This window comes from Cricetulus griseus, chromosome 3 (assembly GCF_003668045.3).
Source record: "Cricetulus griseus strain 17A/GY chromosome 3, alternate assembly CriGri-PICRH-1.0, whole genome shotgun sequence".
NCBI classification, from domain to species: domain Eukaryota; kingdom Metazoa; phylum Chordata; class Mammalia; order Rodentia; family Cricetidae; genus Cricetulus; species Cricetulus griseus.
This window is the reverse complement of record NC_048596.1, coordinates 22,605,877-22,623,536: the sequence shown is the minus strand read 5'-3', so window position 1 is coordinate 22,623,536 and position 17,660 is coordinate 22,605,877. Positions and strand designations below refer to the sequence as shown.

The 17,660-nt window shown below is 37.0% G+C and overlaps 1 pseudogene; it reads left to right on the top strand.

The window, feature by feature from the left end:
* Nucleotides 1-17,660, top strand: part of LOC113834832 — a 57,093-nt pseudogene that overhangs the window by 16,311 nt on the left and 23,122 nt on the right.

The window sequence follows — 17,660 nt, the reverse complement described above, 5'->3', positions numbered from 1 at the left end:
CAGGAGTTCAAAATGCATGTGCTATTTTTTGCTATAAATCAAGATGCCTGTCTCTCTTCATTACTGCTATCATCTAAGACTTGTAAACAACAATGATTTACATCATATCATATTTCAGACTTGAAGGAATAAATAGAATAAGTGGTCAGTCAAATTTCATAAATATTCTTTATACTGAAAAGGAACTGTGAATGTGGAACCTTGATTATGATCTTTGATGATCTGGTCAGGATGCCAGAGAATTGCTACATACATGAAATAAAATACATCTTTCATTTGTGGGACACTATTTTTTCTTCACATCAGAATCTATAAACCCAAGTGGGTCTTGGATTTATGGATATGTGTGTTTCCTCCAATATTTTCCTTTAAAATTTTTTTGGCAAGGGCTGGAGAGATGGATCAGTGATTAAGACTGTGTTTTAATCCTCCTAATCTTCCAAAGGACCTGAGTCCAATTTTTATCATCCATGTTAGTTGGCTCAAAAACACTAACTTTCAGGGATCTGTTATCTTTGGCCTCCAAGGCACCCACACATACATGGCACTCACATGTATGCATGAATACACAAGTCACACACACCACTAAATGTAAAACAGTACATATTCTCAAAATTTTCTTTGATTTTGTAGGTCTGCAATAATTTCCCTTCACTATTTGACTACTGTCCAGGAAGTCATCACACAGTAATAAAAAATTACAATTATATCAGAAGTTACCTTTTCGAGAAAATAAAAGAACACCAGGAATTATTGAATGTTGCAAATCCTCGGGACTTTATTGATTATTACCTGATTAAACTAAAGCAGGTAAAATATTAATATAAATTTATTTTATTGTGGCATTTTGTGGCTTTTTGAACACCAAAATGTTTATCAGAGATGGTTTAAGTCAGTTGTAAAATGAAAAGTAAAGACCCAGAGACTGTTACTGAGTTTCAAACTTCAAGCTGAATATCAAAAAGGCAAAGTCACTGGCCACCAGCTTCTTACCTCTACCTCAAGCTGAATTTGTCTAAATTAAAGGAAGGTTTTGTTTTAACATAGTAAAATTATACATGAAAAAATTGTTATCAAAAAATGATTATAATTACAACATTTAGTCCACTAGTATTTGGCAAAATTTAATGAAAATATTCTACCACATATCCTATCTTTGTGAATCTAAACTTTTATATGTAAAATCTTTTATCATAACTAAGGGAAACCATAACCATCACTATCTGTCTTCAACTCCATCCAAGATCCCAGAAGGATAATATATAAACTCTAGAATGATGCAGTTTGGAAAGAACTATGCCACATCCCCATGTAGTGTTTATAAATGTTTGTCTTCATTTAAATGGGGTTGGTTATAAATGATTAATGATACAGTCAGTCTCCATCTAAAGAAAAAAAAGGAATATGTTGTAGAAATGATTACTTTACATTGGTATGGGTTGTGTTTTATTGATAAGATTTTAAGTCATTTTGTTATATGTATATTTCTACTCTTAAGTATTGTGTGATGGGGAATGTACTGTGTATGTTTATCTTATTGATTGTTAAGTAAATTTCTGTTTGGCCAATGAAACAGCAAGTTAGACAGGACTAGGAGTCAAAGAGGATTCTGGGAAATGTAGTAGAAAATGATCCAGGCAGGAAGTGACATAGGAAGGAGACTCATATCTAAGCGAGGAAACAGAAAGTGTCCCTTTTTCCTGTTTGCCTCCTCCAGCGGCAGGATGTGAGCCACCGGCAAGGAGGGATGACAATAAGGCATTCAATAAGATAAGTCTTATAAAATATATAGATTTATGATAATTAAGACTGAGCTAGAAGATGAAAAGTCCTAGTCACTGGCCAAGCAACATTGTACCTAATGTATCTCTGTATTATTTTGTCCATCCACTCGGTGGGCAGAACTCGGGTGGCTGGTGGAGACCGCCCACGTGGAGGTAGGGCTGAGGGGCATTTGGCAGAAAGATTTATCATAACAATTGTGTTTATACAGCTCATTTAAAACACAACTTATACTTAAATACAGATTATAGATAATCACTCAAATAGTTCTGTTACTTAGGTTTTCAAGATATACAAAGATATATTTCAAATGGATAGGTAGTCATCAAAACTTTTCAAATACCTACAGTATATGGCATTTAAAATGGTTTATTAGGGTTTTTGACAATGACAAGACACAAGTGCTCATGGCAACACCACTCTGCTGCAAAGAATGAGGTAGTACTGCCTTCTTGTACTTGCATAAAATGTTTGACATACGTCTAAATTCATTGTGTTTCAGTATTTTCTCTTTTCTTTGCAGCAAAATTCATTTTCACAATTTAATAACACAACACACTTATTCCTCATAAATGGTCATTTGTGTTATTTCTACCCTATATATGAGAGATTGTGAGTCAACTGATAATATCTTTCTTTTTTTTTCAACTTTTTTTTATTTGAATTAGAAACAGGATCGATTTACATGAAAATCCCAGTTCCCTTCTCCCACCCGTCCTCCCCTATCACGCCCCCCCCAACTAAAACCCTATCTATCACATATCCTTTCTGCTCCCCCTGGATGATGAGGCCTTCCATAGGGTGTCATCAGTGTCTATTGTATCCTTTGGAATAGGGCCTAGGCCCACCCCCAGGTGTGTTGGCTCAAGGAGTATTCCTCTATATGGAATGGGCTCCCAAAGTCCACACCTATAGGAGGATAAGTACTGAACTTCTACAGGAGGTCCTGTAGATTTCTGAGGTTTCCTCACTGAAACCCATGTTCCTGGGGTCTGGTTGAGTCCCATGCTGGTATCAGTCTGGGGAGCAAGAGTTCCCCTGATGTCAGTTTAGCTGTTACTGTGGGTTTCACCAGCCTGGTCTGTGCTCTTCACTTGTCCTTCTCTGAATCAGTTTGGTGATTAGTTGTGGGTGTCTGCTTCTACTTCCACCAGCTGCTGGATGAGGGCTACAGGATGGCATATAAATTAGTCAACAATCTCATTATCAGGGGAGGGCATTTAAGGTAGCCTCTCCTCTGTTGCTTAGATTGTAGGCTGGTGTCATCTTTGTAGATCTCCAGATATTTCCCTAGTGCCTGATTTATCTGTAAACCAAAAATGTCTCCCTCTATTATCATATCTCCATTCTTGTTATTATCTATTCATCCCCTGACTCAACCTTTCTGCTCCCTCATGTCCTCTGCATCCCTCCTCTTCTCCCCTTCTCATTCTCCTAGTTCCCTGCCCCCTCTTCCCATGCTCCCACTTTGCTCAGCATATCTTGACCCTTTTCATGTCCCCATAGGACCATGTATTTCTATCTTAGGGTCCTCCTTGTTTATTAACTTCTTTGGCAGTGTAGATTGTAGGCTGGTAATCCTTTACTCTATGTCTAAAATCTGCATATGAGTGAGTACATACCATGTTTGTCTTTTTGTGATTGAGATACCACGCTCAGAATGGTTTCTTCTAGTTCCATCCATTTTCCTGAAAATTTCAAGATTCCATTGTTTTTTTCTGCTGAGTAGTACTCCATTGTGTAAATGTACCACATCTTCTCTATCCATTCGTTGGTTGAGGGGCATCTAGGCTGCTTCCAGTTTCTGGCTATTATAAATAGTGCTGCTATGAACATCGTTGAACAGATGTCTTTGTTGTATGAATTTGCTTCTTTGGGGTATATGCCTTAGAGTGGAATTGCTGGATCTTGTGGTAGACTGATTCCCATTTTCTTGAGGAGTCACCATACTGATTTCCAAAGTGGCTGTACAAGTTGGCACTCCCACTAGCAGTGGAGAAGTGTTCCCCTTTTCCCACTTCCTCTCCAGCATGAACTGTCATTAGTGTTTTTGATTTTAGCCATTCTGACAGGAGTAAGATGGTATCCCAGAGTTGTTTTGATTTGCATTTCCCTGATGGCTTAGGATGTTGAACACTTTCTTATGTGTCTTTCAGTCATTTTAGATTCCTCTATTGAGAATTGTCTATTTAGTTCTGTACCCCACTTTTTAATTGGATTGTTTGGTGTTTTGGAGACTAGCTTCTTGAGTTCTTTGTATATTTTGAAGATCAGCCCTCTGTCATATGTGAGGTTGGTGAATATCTTTTCCCAGTCTGTGGGCTACCGTTTTGTCTTCCTGACTGTGTCCTTTGCCTTACAGAAGCTTCTCAGTTTCAGGAGGTCCCATTTATTAATTGTTGATCTCAGTATCTCTGCTACTGGTGTTATATTCAGGAAGTGGTCTCCTGTACCAATTAATTCAAGGGTATTTCCCACTTTATCTTCTAATAGGTTCAGGGTGGCTGGGTTTATTTTGAGGTCTTTGATCCATTTTGACTTAAGTTTTGTGCAGGGCGAAAGGCCTGGGTCTATCTGTAGTCTTCTACATGTTTGCATCCAGTTATGCCAGCACCATTTGTTGAAGATGTTCTCTTTGTTCCAGAGTATAAATTTGGATTGTTTGTCAAAAATCAGGTGTTCGTAGGTGTGTGGGTTAATATCAGGGTTTTCAACTCTATTCCATTGGTCTACCTGTCTATTTTTGTGCCAATACCAAGCTGTTTTCAGGACTATAGCTCTGTAATAGAGTTGAAGTCAGGGATGGTGATGCCTCCAGAAGTTCCTTTATTGTACAGGGTTGTTTTGGCTATCCAGGGTCTTTTGTTTTTCCATATAAAGTTGAGGATTGTTCTTTCAAGGTCAGTGAAGAATTGTGTTGGGATTTTGATAGGGATTGCATTGATTTATAGATTGCTTTTGGCAAGATTGCCATTTTACTATGTTGATCCTGCCTATCCAAGAGCATGGGAGATCTTTCCATTTTCTGGTATCTTCTTTAATTTTTTTTTAGAGACTCAAAATTCTTACGGTACAGGTATTTCACTTTTTTTGGTTGGTGTTACCCCAAGGTATTTTATGTTGTTTGTGGCAATTGTAAAGGGTGATGCTTCTCTGATTTCTTTCTCCACCAATGTGTCATCATCATATATAGTAGAGCTACAAATATTTTTGAGTTAATCTTGTATCCTGCCACTTTGCTGAAGGTGTTTATCAGATGTAGGAGTTCCCTGGTAGAGTTTTTTAGTTCACTAATGTAGACTATCATATCATCTGCAAATAGTGAGAGTTTGACTTCTTCCTTTCTGATTTGTATTCCCTTGATCTCCTTTTGTTGTCTTATTGCTCTAGCTAGAACTTCAAGGACAATATTGAAGAGGTATGGAGAGATTGGACAGCCTTGTCTTGTTCCTGATTTTAGAGGAATTGGATTGAGTTTCTCTCTATTTAATTTGATGTTGGTTGTTGGCCTGCTGTATATTCCTTTTATTATTTTGAGGTGTGTTCCTGTTATCCCTGATTTCTCCAAGACCTTTATCATGAAGTGGTGTTGAATTTTGTCAAAGGCTTTTTTGGCATCTAGTGAGATGATCTTGTGTTTTTTCCTCAGTCTGTTTATGTATGTGGTGGATTTCATTGATGGATTTTCACATGTTGAACCATCCTTGCATCCCTGGGATGAAGCCTACTTGATGATGGTGGATGATTTCTCTGATGTGTTCTTGGATTGGATTTGACAGTATTTTATTGAGAATTTTTGCATCAATGTTCATGAGGGATATTGGTCTGTAGTTCTCTTTCTTAGTTGTGTCTTTGTGTGGCTTAGGTATCAAGGTTATTGTAGCCTTGTAAAAAGAGTTTGGCAATGTCCTTTCTGTTTCTATTGTGTGGAATAATTTGAGGAGTATTGGTATTAGTTCTTCTTTGAATTTCTGGTAGAATTCTGCACTGAAGCCATCTGGCCCCAGGCTTTTTTTGGTTGGGAGACTTTTGATGACTGCTTCTATTTCCTTAGTGGTTATAGGTCTGTTTAAGTTGCTTCTCTCTTCTTGATTCAATTTTGGTAAGTGATAACTGTCCAGAAAATTGTCCATTTCCTTTAAATTTTCAAATTTTGTGGAGTACATGTTTTCAAAGTATGACCTGAGGATTCTCTGGAATTCCTCAATGTCTGTTGTTATGTTCCCCTTTTCATTTCAGATTTTGTTAATTTGCAACTTCTCGCTCTGCCTTTTGGTTAGTTTGGATAATGGTTTGTCTATCTTGTTGATTATCTCAAAGAACCAACTCTTTGCTATATTGATTATTTGAATTGTTTTCTTTGTTTTGACTTTATTGATTTCTGCCCTCAGTTTGCCCTGGCATCTGCTCCTCCGGGGTGAATTTGCTTGTGTTTTTTTCTAGAGCTTTCAGCTGTGATGTCAACTCTCTGGTGTGGCTATTCTCTAGTTTCTTCATGTGAGCACTTAGAGCTATGAATTTTCCTCTTAGTACTGCTTTCAAAGTGTCCCATAAGTTTAGGTATGTTGTGTCTACATTTTCATTGAATTTAATTTCTTTATTTATTTCTTCCTTGGCTCAGGAATGGTGCAATCATGTGTTGTTCAATTTCCATGAGTTGGTAGGTTTTCTGCACTTTGTTTTGTTTGTGATTTCTAACTTTAAAGTATGGTGGTCTGAAAAGACAAAGGGTAATATTCTAATGTTTTTGTACCTGTTGAGGTTTGCTATGTTGCCGAGTATGTGGTTGATTTTTGAGAAGGTTCCATGTGATGCTGAATAGAAGGTATATTCTTTTGTGTTTGGATAGAAAGTTCTATAGATGCCTGTTAATCCCAAATGGGTCATAACTTCTGCTAGTTCCTTTGTCTCTTTGTTAAGTTTCTGTCTGGTGTTCCTGCCCAGTGGTGAGAGTGGGGTGTTGAAGTCTCCCACTATAACTGTGTGAGGCCTTATTTGTGACTTGAGTTTTAATAATGTTTCTTTTAAGAATGTTGGTACCTTTGTATTTGGGGTGTAGATGTTTAGAATTGAGACTTCTTCCTGACGGATTTTTCCTGTGATGTATATGAAATGGCCTTCTTTGCCTCTTTTTATTGATTTTAGTTTGAAGTCTAACTTGTTAGATACTAGGATAGCAACCCCAGCTCGTTTCTTGTGTCCATTTGATTGGAATATCTTATCCCAACCCTTTACTCTGAGGTAATGTCTGTCTTTGAATTCAAGGTGTGTTTCTTGTATGCAGCAGAAGGATGGATTCTGTCTTCGTATCCAATCTGTTAGCCTGTGTCTTTTTATAGGCAAGTTAAGACCATTAATATTGAGGGAAATTAAAGTCCATTGAGAGTTTATTCTTGTTTGTTTTTGATTTGTTGTTGGTACTGGTGTTGTATGAGGACTTACCCTGCCTTTTATTTTGTGTTTTTGTAGAGTGGGATTATTTATTGCTTATGTTTATGTGAGTGTAGTTAATTTCCTTAGGTTGGAGTTTTCCTTCTAGTACTTTGTGTAGGGCTGGATTAGTGGTTACATATTATTTAAATCTTTTTTTTTTCGTGGAATATCTTGTTTTCTCCATTTATAGTGATTGAAAGGTTTGCTGGGTATAGTAGTCTGGGCTAGCATCCATGTTCTCTCAGAGTTGGTAGAATATCTATCCATGTCCTTCTGGCTTTCAGAGTTTCCATGGAGAAGTCTGGTGTAATTCTGATAGGTTTGCCTTTATATGTTACTTGACCTTTTTCCCTTGCTGCTCTTAATATTTTTTTTATTCTGTACGTTTGATGTTTTAATTATTATGTGAGGAGGGGACTTTCTTTTGTGGTCCACTCTATTTGGTGTTCTGTAGGCTTCTTGTACTTTCAGTGACATGTCTTTCTTTAGGTTGGGAAAGTTTTCCTCTACGATTTTGTTGAATATGTTTTCTGCACCTCTGAGTTGTGTTTCTTCATCTACTTCTATACCTATTATCCTTAGGTTTGGTCTTTTCACAGTGTCACATATTTCCTGTATATTTTCTGTTATGGATTTGTTGAACTTCAGATTTCCTTTGCTTGACGAGTTTATTTCCTCTAGTATGTCTTCAGTGTCTGAGATTATGTCTTCCATCTCTTGTATTCTGTTGGTTATGCTTGCATCTGTGGTTCCTGATTGTTTATTCATCTTTTCCAATTCTAGCATTCCCTGAGCTTGTGTTTTCTTTATTGTCTCTAATTCTGTTTTCAGGTCCTGAACTGTTTCCTTCAGCTGTTTAATTGTATTTTCGGGCTTTTTCCCCCTTTCCTTGATTTCCTGCATCTTTTGGTTTGTCTTTTATTCCATTTCTCTGAAGGATTTTCTGATTTCCTCTTTTAGGTTCTCTATCATCTGCATGAAGTTGTTTTTAAGGTTGCTCTCTTCTGCTTCTTCTGTGCTGGGATGTTCATGTCTTGCTGGTGTAGAGTCCCTAGTCTCTGGTGGTGTCATATTGGTTTTCCTGTTGTTGGATATGTTCTTTTAATGTCGTCTTCCCATCTCTTCTTCCAGTGGGTACAGGTGGTGTCACTTCCTTTCCTGATGTGTATGGGTCTGGTGTTCTCTTCAGGTGTGTGCAATTGGCTCCGATATTCTGATGGGTCTCAAGTTTGTTGCAGGCAGGTCTAAGGCACTTGCTCTCCAGGTGGGTGAGAGCAGCAGTGGTGCAGAGATGTCAGCAGACTCTAGGTTGCCTGGTCCTCAGGGGTCCAGCTGTCCTGTCTGCAGACCCCGGGCACAATTTGCCTGGGTGGGTAGGTGGAAGTTGGGCCCAAGGAAGGGGCCAAAGCAGCTCACCTCTGCATTCTCTGCAGCCAGTGGGGGCCGGAATAGCCCAGCAATCTCAGCAGACTCAGGATCCCAGGGTCTTTCTTTCTTGACCAACCGCAAAATATTTGCATTAATATACTATTTAGTATCTTTGATATCCAAATAGTTGTAATTTTGAAACTTTATTAACATCAACTCAGTGAGTGTGAAGTGGTACCTCAGGACAGATTTAATGGGTATGTTTTTAAATAAACTGTGAAAATTGAAATCTTTTTAGATGAGGCTTTGTCTTTCTGTGTCTTCAGAGAATTTGTATTCAGATATTTTTTCTATTGTTTTTTTTTTTTTTTTTTTTTTTTCTGTGTGGAGCTATAGAATTGTGTGTGTATCTAGATACTAACCTTTCCATATAAAAGACATGTAAACATATTTACATCCTGTATGTTGTCTTTTTCACATTTTTAATTATGTCCCAAATGTTTTATCTTTTGTCATGGATGAAGTCTGGGGTTTTGGTACTTTGTTCTGAAACCTATGAGTCCAAATAATAAGGAATGAGGTTTATTTACTTATTTTACTCTTCCAACATGCTTCAGTTCATGTAGCTATATTGCTGATCTTTCATCACTTGCTGAAGACCCTTCCTTTAGATGGAGCAATCTTGGAACTCAGTTGTAAAAATCTTGGCCATAGATATTTGGGTTATGTCCTGGCTATCAAAGCTCTCTTGGTTTGACATTGACTTTTTTGTCAACACTTCACTACTTTAATTATTGTAGCTCTTCAATAAGATTTTCTAAAAAATTTTCTCATGTTTGACACATCAGTTTAATTTTATTTTTGTAATATTTTGTTTATTCTTTGAGAATCTCATATGCAATTTGAACATAACCCTCATTTTGTTTATCCTCTTCTTCATCCCCTCATCTCTTCCAATCAAACATTGTCATTTCTTTTTCCCCCTCTTTTACCCACTGAGTCCAGTTTCCATTGCTCACCTAACCTCAAGACTGATATGTGGTAAACCTACCAGGGGTCACATCATTGAAGGAAATTGACTCTCTCCTTCCCAGAAGCTAATCTGCTAGAGGCTGGATTTCCTATTTCCTGTCTACACTTTGTGCCTTGTTTTTTTTAATCAGATGAAGCCTACACAGTTTTTGTGCAGGTTGTTGCAGTCATTTCAAGCTCTTATGTTCATCTGTCCTTTTGTGTCAAGAAAACAATGCTTCCTTGATGTTATTTATCACTGATGGCTCTTGACATTAATGCCCCCTCTTCTCCAAAGATACTTCAATCTTCTGGGGAGGAGTGTGACATGATTTGGAGTGAGCAGGTCACAATACTTTATTTTCTGCACATTGAACAGTTGGTTGTCTCTGTATTAACTGCCATCTTCTGTAAGGAGAAGTTTCTTTGATGAAAAAGAGAGTTCTCATATATAGATATAGTAGTATGTCATTATGAATCATTTTAACACCATGCCCATTTGTCCATTAGACTAAGATTTGACCACCAATTCTAACCTCCTTTAACAGTGACAGATATGGGTCCTACCTAAAGAAGTGGGCCTTAGATCCAATGAGAAAGATTGTTTGCTCCCATGAAATTGGTGTAACTTGCATTACTGGGCATTACTTATCAGGCCTGGCATTGTTGTAACTTGCAGGTTCACAGCTGAGTGAAACTGAGAATAACTTTTCTCCCGCAATAGCACAATAGCACATTCCAGCACCACAAATATTGGCCAATATGGATGAGGCTTCTTGATGAGTATCAGATTGATTTCCTCATGTTCTGTGACTGAAATATATAGTGTCATAAAGATAGGGTTTTACTGTCAAGTTCTGGAGAGTAACCAAGAATATTTGCAATGATCTGCCATATTTAAGGATCTATGTGGCTCTATTGGCCAATGGCTCAAAAAAGATGTATATAATCTTTTACCGGTTTTGGGGCATGCATCCTAAGATTAGACCTACCAACACTCTTCTTCATATGGTTTTAATAGGAGAAAATAGAAATTGAAATAAATGTTTCCATTATTTTTTTTTAAGGCATAAAAGAACAAAACTGTACATACTTACTTGCAGATAATCACATCAATGGAAGAGTTAGGCTAGTAATGAATTAGGGTGAAATTGAAAGTTATAAAAATCTGTACCATAGACTTTGAAGTTGTATGCTAGTTTTTTCTCTACTCTACATTTCAGGATCTTTGTTGGCAATAACATAAAACAAAATTTTGTACAAGTCTTATTATAAAATACTTGTACATAAATAAAACATCATGTCAAATTACCTAGACCCATAGTCTATACAATTCAGTAAACTTCTAAACAGGAAGGATAACCATTTGGAATGAAATCTATGGAGTTTTACTTTGAATTTTACAGTTTCAGTAACAAATATATAAGCATGTGTAAAACTGTAGAGCCATTGTAATCAGAGGTGCTAATAAATAATTTTACAAATTATCACATCAAATTATTCTTAGTCAAACCACAATCAACAACCGGAATTTTCACTTGAAAATCTGGCAACCACTGTGAGTAATCTGCTTGGTGCTGGGACAGAGACAGCAAGCACAATGATGAGATATGCTCTCCTGCTCCTGCTGAAGCACCCACATATCACAGGTAAGGACACAGGTGGTGACCCACAGCGTTCCTGTCTGATGATGGAAAGACACTTGTAGTGTCATGTGTGTTGTTATTCTTAGAGAAGTCTCATTCCTTCACTGTTTGTGCCATTCACTGGCTGTAATGAACAGCATGAGCAAGAGAAACAGACTCTGGCTTTCAGAAAAGTAATGAAATTCTGCTTAGTGTCTGAGTTCTCTGGAAGGTAAATGGCTATAGGCATGGCCAGGGTACATTTTCCTGTGGATACATGTCCTTCTCTTCTTAAAAGCCATGTGTTTAGATCAGCTAAAATATTTCAGTTTCCTTTCCTCATTCGCATGAATTGAACTTAGGGGTGGAGAATAGGAAACTCACCTCACTGAAGCATAAGTAGAAAGCCTAGAATTTTCTGAGACTGGCTGAGATAATGTGCATTTTTGAGAAATATCCAAAATATTTAGATTCTCTAAAAACATTTCTATTGATGCAGAAAATGTAGATTGAGGAATTTTATCACTTCAAAAGTCCATTTTCTTAGCTTCTGTTGAACAAAGATTTATTTCAACTGTACCAATAGTGTTTCCTTTTACATTGTACACTGTACTTTAAAAGAGTAATACTTTAAAAGAGCATATATGAAACACACCCTCCCTCCTGTGCCCAATATATACTGCATGATAAATGCACAAATATAAATAAAAATTCATATTTTTAGGATAGGAAGAGATAACAATAAGCAGCCAAGAAAGCTTCACCAAATTACTGAAACAACAGTATGAGGAATGAGAAAAATATAGAACAGGAACTATGATGTTGAAGCATAAATGTTAGATGAACCTGCATGTAATAAGAAAAATAACCTGTGAATCTGTATCTACAGACCCCTCAAGTCTCTTGTTCTAAAGCAATGAAGTTTAGTAGAGAACAATGCTATATACAGGATGCTGGCCTTGCTCAAGTTTCCTTCCCATTCCCATTCAACAGGTGACCCACCGCTCCAGGAAAATAAGTTCTTAAATGTAACCGAGTCAAAGAAGCCCTTTACCTGACACATTGATGATTGACAGGGAATGAGCAATGCATGGGGATCAAAGGAGAAGCCAACACAATTCAAGTCCCAGAATTCTGCATGTCAGGGCCCTTTCTGTTTCTTAATCCATGAATGTGAGCAATAGGGTCTATCCTCCAGATAAAAGGAATCAATCAGCATGTCTTATTTTACCACCTTAATAGAAAATATTTTCCATCTGTTAATCAGAATGGATTCCAAACATCTACTCAAGACAGGATCATAGAGTTTTAAGACTGAATAGAAGCATGAAACCCTTCAGGGAGATCTCTTAGTTTCATAAACCAGAATTCTCCAAATCAGCTGGCTTCTTGTAAGTTTATAAATTAAAAGACAGATGAGAGCTTCAGGTTTGCCATAGATTTATTCAATTTTCCATTTCATCATGATACTTGTGAGAATGTTTTTTCATCCTAATATCTGAAGTAAAATCACAGGAAGTCAGGGGCTCCAAGAATCTGAATGGCTCTTGTGGGAAGGTGAGAGTATCAGAGAGGTTGCTAGGTACCAGTTCTGGGAAGCTCCCAATTCAGTATTTACCATGTGAGTGCTGTAGGCATTTCACAAAAAAAGTGAGGGATGAAAGAGAAACAATTTGTAGTTTAATGCTTCTTTTTATTTTTATTCCCAGCTTTTAAAAATACCTACTTAAATTTCCAGTAGAATCCTAACTCACAAAATAGAAAATTATAAAACATAAAAATGTATCTATTTATCAAAAGACTGCTAATAATGGAAATAATCATAATTTTCATAATAATGAATAATATTTATGTAATTACAATTAATCTAACAATGGATATTGTTACAACAAAGTATTATAAACTTATCTGCTGTTTTTCCCTTTTTCAATGAAAAATGTTTTTCTTATGTAATATGTTATGATTATGGTTTCCCCTCCCATTAATCCTTCCTGTTGTTCCCCATCTCCCCTCACATCTAGATGCACTTCTTTTCTTCCTATCAATAGAAAACAATTAGGCTTCTAAATAATAGTAATATAATTTATTATATATTATATGACACAAAAAATAACAAATCAAAATTGGACATAAAATAGAGGAAAGGAACATAAGAGAAGGCACAGGAAACAGACACCCATTCATTTATATATCAATGAATCCCATAAAAACACGAAATTGGAGACAATATTATATATGCAAATGTCCTACTGCAGACCTACAGGCCCTGAGCATGCTGCCTCAGTCTCTATGAGTTCCTATGCTCTTTGACTATTTTGACATTAGAGGACTTTGTTTTCTTAATATCCTCCATCCCCTCTGGTTCTTACACTTTCTGCCTCCTATAGCACAGGGTTCCCTGATCCCTGAGGGGGGATTTGATGGAGATATTCCATTTAGGCCTAAGCATTCCAAGGTCTCTCACTCTCTACATAATGTCAGGTTAAGTGTTTCTGCATCTGTTGCTGTCTTTCGCAAGATAAAGCTTCTCCAAAAATGGCTGAGCAAGACACTGATTTATGAGTATAGGAGAATGTCATAAGGAGTCATTTAATTGCTTTGTTTTTGTTGTTGTTCATTTTTTTATTTGTAGAAAATAAGTATTTAGTTTTACCATGGGTTCCTGAGATATCTAGTATCCCATTATCAGCCACCCATGCAGTTTCAGGAATGGGTTAGATATCAAAGGTGGACCTTAATTCAAATCAGTTCTTGGTTGGTTACTCCCACAAGCTTTGTGCCACAATTGCCCTATCATATCTAGCAGGCAAGACACCATTTTGATCACAGGGTTTGTGGCTGAGTTGGTGTTTAGTTTCTCTTTTGATAGTATACAGAGTACATTCTTTTACTAAGATACTGAAACATAGGCATAAAGACCTATACAGGCATCAGGTTTACTTCTCCATGTTTACAGAGTTGTGTAGGTGTTACTTCAGCAATGGGGGTCTTGCTGTCAGTTTCTGGAGAGGAACCCATTGTCTTGGCCACAGCCTTGGTTGTTTGGAGATTTCACAGTATGCTTGTGACCAACAACTCAATTAGATGTGGCCTAACTCTAGAACTAGAAGTTTCATTTGATGACAAGGGATGTTCAGTTGGGCTCTGTCTCTTAAATATTTGGCAATTTCATTTAGATTACCTTCATATTTGTTTTAAATATATATTTTGGATGTTTCTACTGTATTAAGATTCCATACTATCCCTCAAATAGCCCTGAATTTTAACTGTATCTCCCTGTATTCACTCCTGCATTCCTGTCTCTGCTTCCCACTTAATTTCCCACATATATCTGTAATTATCTATTCTACCTCCCTTTCCTAACAAGAACTATCTGTCCTCCATAGTCCCTTAGTTACATATAACCTCTGTGGTTCTACAGAATGCAGCTTGTTTATCATTGTTTAACAGCTAATATCCACATGTTAGTTTCATCCATTTACCTGAGGATTTAATTATTTTTATTCTTTTTTAATGGGTAATACTTCATTGTTAAATGTACTGCATTTTAAAAATCATTCTATGCTTCTGTTTAGTGACATATTCATTGTTTCCAATTCCTGGATATTATGAATAAATCAGCAATGAGCATGGCTGTGCAAAAGTTTCCATGACAGGATGAAGCAATTGTATGTTCAAGAGTAGTTTAACTGTAACTTTGATGCAGATTGATTGGCAACTTCCTAAATTACTATCACACTGATATCTAAAGTGGCTGTACAGGTTTGCATTCCCACCAACAATGCATTAATATTCCTTTAGATCCTCATCCTCACCAGAAGGACCTGCCACTTTTTAAAAAACTAATATTCTCCATTCTGTTGGGTGTAAGATGAAATATCAAATACTCTTATTTGCATTTCTGTGATGACTAAGGTTTTTGTTCATTTTCTAAGTTTCTTTAAGTTTTTCTCAGCCATTTGAGTTTCATCTTTTGAGTATTACCTGCTTATACTTCTACCCATTTTTAAAATTGGGTTATTTGTTTTCTTGAAATCTTGGTTTTTGAATTCTTTATATATTTTGGATATTACCCCCTGTTGGATGTGTAGCTGGCAAAAACCTTTTCCCATTCTGTAGCCTGCTGCTTTTGTCCTAATGATAGTGTCTTTTGCCATACAGAAGCCTTTCAGTTTCATGAAGTTCTAAAATGTTATTGGCAATGAGGGAAGAGAAAGGCTGTATGGGCTTTGCCTGTGTTTATTCATATAGATGATGTAGATATAACTGAAAAATTCATTTCCAATATCTAAAAGTCATAAATGTTATACATATGTGGCATATTAGAAACAGTCATTTTACAAATATGAATATATTTCAGAAGTAGTTGAAGAGGTTGAACTTGTTCAATATGGGGTGTGAGAAGAAAATTTTTAATTGTACACATGCACACACACACATGCTCATAAATACACATACATTAGAATGTGACTGTAACAGAATATTGTATTTTGGTAGAGATTTAGTATCTGACTTCTCATGTCCTTCACCACAGACTTAACCATGGTGACTACATTGTTTTACTTGATACTTCTAATTACTCAAACTTTATACCCACTATGGCTACTAAATAATAAGTATATGCTGACCTATCATAATATCTATATAGAAAGTTAGTGATATAAACCTACAACATAGCATTTCTGTTTAAATATATGTATAAATGCTTTTGCACTTGAAATAAATATTGAATATTTATAATTCTGTTGGAACACCTACATTATGCTGTGTATGGCCTGACACTGTACTAAACATGTCATTTTTCTATTCGCCCATTTCTCACTGTGACAAACCAGCTAAAGTCTAGGAAGAGATTGATCAAGTGGTTGGCAGAGACCGAAGCCCTTCCATGCAGGACAGGAGCCGCATGCCCTACACAGATGCCATGGTTCATGAGGTTCAGAGGTTCATAGACCTGGTCCCCACCAATATGCCCCATGCGGTGACCTGTGACATTAAATTCAGGGACTACTTCACCCCCAAGATAAGCTTGCTCTTCCCTGCTGCTACTGTGTCCTCTTGATGCTCCCAGTTTGGTTCCAGTGTGGTTCCAGTCCTCTGAGCCACCCAGGGCTGCTTGTGGTTTGTACTGCTCCATGATCTGGAGGCAGCACTGCTGCAGATACACAGATATCCTGTAATGCTACTTCCACATTTGCTCTCTCTTCCAAACACTGTTGGGCCAAGCTTATGTATTTCTGTTTGAACGTTCAAACATTTTGTCAAACTCCCAAAGTCTTTTCTAGATTTTCATCATTATAAGAAAAAAAATGTTCAAATTGGAATCGATATTTTGAATTCTTCAACTCCTTAATAAGGCTAATTCATTCAATCATTTATTTGTGATATTGATTTCTTTTCCGTGTTTCTTTTCAATAGAGTAGCCTGTAATTATCTTCTTAGAGGTTTCCTGAATTATTAATGTCTTTCATTATATCTCTAGTACCTCTGCTGTTCTTTCCATCTGCTTAAAGGAAACAATTATGCTGGTCTTATTTTTAACTGAAAATGAATTTTATTATTTCTATTTATTTATTTATTTTAAATAGAAAGATTATTTTAAATGTTAATCCCTGGTCTCTCTCTACCTCCCTTCCTCCCCTGCACCCCCAACTAATACCCTACCTATCCCATACCCTATCTGCTCCCCTGGAAGGGTGAGGCCTTCCATAGGGGTCTTCAAAATCTGTCATATCCTTTGGGATAGGGCCTAGGTCAGCCCCCTTGTGTCTAGGTTTAGGGAGTATCCCTCCATGTGGGAGGAGCATCCAGAGTCCATTCCTATGCTGGGGATAAATACTGATCTACTACAAGAGGTGCCATAGATTTCCAAGGTCTCACTAATACCCACATTCAGGGGATCTGGATCAGTCCCATTCTGGTTTTCCAGCTATCATTGTGGGGACCAAGAGCTCTCCCTTGTTCAGGTCAGCTGTTTCCATGGGTTTCATCAGCCTGATATGGAGCCCTGTGTTCATCTGTCCTCCTTCTCTGCAACTGGATTTCAGTTCAGTTCAAGGTTTAGATGTAGGTATCTGATTTCTAATTCCACCAGCTGCTGGATGAAGGCTATATGATGGCATTTGAATTAGTCATCAATATCATTATGAGGGGAGGGCATTTAAGGTAGCCTCTCCACTGTTGCTTAGATTGTTAGTTGGTGCCACCTTTTAGCTTTCCAGATCTTTCTCTAGTGCCTGATTTCTCTTTAAACCTATAATGTCTCCCTCTATTATAGTATCTCTTATCTTGCTCTCTTCTGTTCTTCCCCCTACTCAACCTCCCTGCTTGGCAAGATTGCCATTTTTACTATATTGATCTTACCTATGTGAGAACATGGGAGATCTTTCCATTTCCTGGTATCTTCTTTAATTTCTTTCTTTAAAGACTCAAAGTTCTTAC